General features: G+C 34.2%; 1 protein-coding gene across 2 annotated transcripts in view; it reads right to left on the bottom strand.

The window, feature by feature from the left end:
* Positions 1–4,006, bottom strand: part of LOC107644165 (pentatricopeptide repeat-containing protein At1g62930, chloroplastic-like) — a 43,465-nt gene that overhangs the window by 25,258 nt on the left and 14,201 nt on the right. The gene's annotated exons all lie outside the window — the stretch shown is intronic.

Genomic DNA, 4,006 nt, shown 5'->3' on the forward strand with positions numbered 1-4,006 from the left:
ATAATAATAATAATAATAATAATAATAAATTAATTTATTATTAATTTCAAATCAATTAGTTTGTCAATTGTACATTTATCAAAGACTCATTCATTACATATGTAATAACAAAATTCAAACTACATTTGCTGGTTTCAAATATAAAGTTAGCGGGTCTGCTACACATACAAGCAAAAAGGCCCTACAAGTTATACAAGTTTTCAGCCCACATTTTACTCACACGCGCACTCAATTACTTTGAATGGAGCGTAAAATTCACGCGCTCCACTCAACAGTTGCGCTTCGCGAAAAGCGCTCCTTAATGGCGCACTCTTCCACTTCTCCAAGCCATTCGAAGAAAACACAAACCGTCCATTTTCGAGCAACATTGCAAACTGTAGAGATACAACTCGTCGCGAAGATTAGAACTCTCCATCAACACAACATAGAACTCTCCATCAACAATCTCCAGAAAAAATGAAGTTATAATACTGAAGGTACGTTACGTTACTATTTTACTCATCTTGTATATTTTCCACATTTCGAAATCGAAGAACTAGGTTTTACTGTTCTACGTTCTTCTAGGTTTTACTGTTCTTCTTGTTCTGAGTCTCATTTTATAGTTTTTAATGTTCTACTTGTTCTAGGTTTTACTGTTATTCTTGGTTCTAGGTTATACTGTTCTTCTTAGTTGTTCTAGGTGTTACTGTTCTTGTTGTTCTAGTTCTTCTGGTAACTAATTTTTGGGAATATATTGCGTAATTTGGTGGGTGTATATGAAGTAATTTGTTGGGTGTATATGACATAATTTGTTGGATGTATATTTCTGAACTGATATACTGTAATATAGTCAACAGTTGCAACTGTTCTAATATTTGCTTGTCCATAGGTGTATATTGCTTGACCTTGTATATTAATGCATGTTTGAGTGATATCTGACTGATATCTATAGGTGTATCTTACTGAAATCTATGGGTGTATCTTACTGATATCTATGGGTGTATATTGCTTGACCTTGTACATTAATGCATGTTTGAGTGATATCTAACTCATATCTATGGGTGTATCTGGCTGAAATCTATGGGTGTATCTTACTAAAATCTATGGGTGTATCTTACTGATATCTATGGGTGTATTTTTCATTTCAGAAAAAATGGCAGGCAGAAACCAAGCTGGAAAAAACGTAAGAACAAATATATGTCTTAGATGAAATCAGTTTTATATAATAGAAATATATCTAACTATAATTTTGCTTTGTTTACAGCAAACCAAAGACCTTAAGTGTGCAACACATTTGTTAAGTGAGAAATTTAGAAACATGAGCGAGGAGAAGAAAACAATTGTTAGAGATTTGGGATTTGGTGGCCTGATGCACATCCTGCCGCTAAGGGTGCATCACCAAATATTAAGGGAGTTGGCTAACTCCTTAAAATTAGGGGAAAATAGACTGGAAACTGGCTACTGTTCATTTAAAGTAAGACAAAAAATAATAGGGGCTGCACTTGGCATCAACGCGTCAGGTAACTTGCTAAAAATTATAGGTGTATATGAGCCATATTCAGGTGTATTTCAATTGATGCTTAGGTGTATTTGAACTAATTTTTATACTATGTTGTTTTCCTTTTTGTAGGAGATCTATTTCCTTAAAAAGTCAATTATAAGGATCTTTCTGAAGATGACAAAGAAATTTTTAGAAGATTTCAGGGTAAGACCCTCAAAAATCTGACAGATGAGATGATGGCTATTGCCGTTGATAATGAACAGGATCGCCTCATGTTCAAGAGGATCAATAAACAAATGGCGTTTCTGTTACCAACGACAATAAACAAAATCTCACCTGTGCATCTGGCCCCAATTTTTGAGATGGACACAATAACGGAGCGGAACTGGGGAGGGCATGTTTTGAGTTTTATCATCAAGGGCGTAACAGATTACAAGCTGAAAAAGAAAAAGGCAATTGATGGCTGTCTCTTTGCCCTGATGATAATTTACTTTCATCTATCAAAAAATAAAGATAAGAAGAGGGCAGAAAGACCTCCAGAACCCTGGATTGCCAACTGGACAAAGGAGCAATTGGTCGAAAGAATGAGGGCAAAAATTGAGAAACATATGATAAGTGAACAAAATATCTTGGGTGTATTTTATTTACCTGAATGCTGATAATTAAAATTTTTAATGTTTCAGGGGATTGTAAAGATGGCTGAAACAAAGGAAAAAATGAAAGAAATAAATAAAAAAGAAAAAAAAAAGAAGAAACCAAAAAAACCAAAAAAAAAAGAAGGCAAGTTCAACATCATCATCTGATACTGAAACAACTGAAAGTGACCATTCTACCTCTGAGTCTGAGACTGAAGAAGACTCAGAGGATTCAATAAGAAAACAACCCAGTCGAAAGACCAAAAAGTAAGTAGCATACTTGGGTATATTTTGTTTCTCCATTTGGGTGTATTTTGTTTCTCCATTTGGGGGTATTTTGTGCATTCATTTGGGTGTATCTTGTGCATTCATTTGGGTGTAATTTATCCCTTTTAGAATATTTTTAAATAACGATTGTTTGCCTTCCAGAATGGAGTCCAAAAAAAGAAAGAAGATTCAGGAAGATTCTGATTCAGAATCTGAATCAACTGATGAGTAATGTTCTGAAATTATTACTCCTTTCCTTTGGGTTTATTATCAAGATTTCATGTATTAACAGAGTGTCTCTTATTAACTTATAGAAGCGAAGAATCATCACCAGTGGAGAAACAAAAAACAAAGAAAAAAAACTCAGAGAACACCAAAAAAGTAAGCACTTCTTTGGATAGTTTTTTGTGATCAAATTAATTTTTTATTTCTGATTCATACTTGTTTTTTTCCCCCAAGACACAATCCAAAAAGAAAAAGATCGTTGTTGATGATTCATCTACTGAGCAAGCTCAATCCTATCATGAGTACAGTACTTTGTAAGCTATATTACCGTCTATCATCAAAATTATATTTGTTAACATGTTCTTTTATGCATGCACTGTCAGATCTGAAATTGGAAGTGAAGATTTAGATGAATTCTTAAGGGAAAACAATGAAAAATCTGCTGCAGAGGGGTATGTCTTGTTGGGGTGTATATTTCAGATTTTAGGGTGTTTTCTTTGCTAATAATGGTTTCTTGTTTCGCAGGAAGAAGGAAGCTGACCTGCGATCGACGGAAGGTCACTATGTCTCATCTGAAACGTAAGAAGCTTTATTTGATAAAATCTTGTTATCATGATTTAACAGTATGGTATTTTTTGTGAATAACATGTACTCTATTATGTTTAGAATACCGGACGTAAACTTGGAAAGTGATGATCCTTTTTCTCAAGGACACACAGAACAAAGTAGTGTAAACAAACTGGCGGAGAGCATGTAATTTCTCTTTCAAATAACCGTTGCTTTTATTCTTTTATTACTTTCTACTTCTAATTCTGTATATATTTTTTTTAGAAAAAAAAAGCTCTTTATTGTTTTATTCGAGAAAAAAAAGGCAGAAAAAAAAGCAAAAACTGCAAGTATGTAACTTCTCAAAAAACAAAGCCTGTCTTTCTTTTGAATTGTTCGGGTGTATTTTTGACTTTCTTAGGGTGTATTTTAGGTTGAATCTGGTTGAAGAGTCAGTCAGTGAGCCAGCTGAAGAGAGTATGATGGTTGTGAGGAAAGAGACACCGTCCGAAGGGCTTGCAATGTGAGTTTTTCAAAAATATTTCAACCTTATAACCTTTTTATTTTCAAAGGCATTATTAACCTTTTATTTTTCTTCTTGTTTAGAGTTCCAATTCAAGTTTGTCTACCACTGTCCCAAACAACCACTATGCTGGAATTGAACAAATACCTGAGACAGAAAATGAACAAACCCCTCTGCTACAAATTGAAGGAAGTACAAAAAGTAAGAAATAGTGTTGGGTGTATATTGCCCCTGTTGGGATGCATATTTTCACGATTGATCCATGACTAGTTTTTTTACATCATGATTAATTTTATGTACCGTGCAGCACTCCTGAACCCTCCCCCCCCC

Source organism: Arachis ipaensis, chromosome B05, assembly GCF_000816755.2.
Source record: "Arachis ipaensis cultivar K30076 chromosome B05, Araip1.1, whole genome shotgun sequence".
NCBI classification, from domain to species: domain Eukaryota; kingdom Viridiplantae; phylum Streptophyta; class Magnoliopsida; order Fabales; family Fabaceae; genus Arachis; species Arachis ipaensis.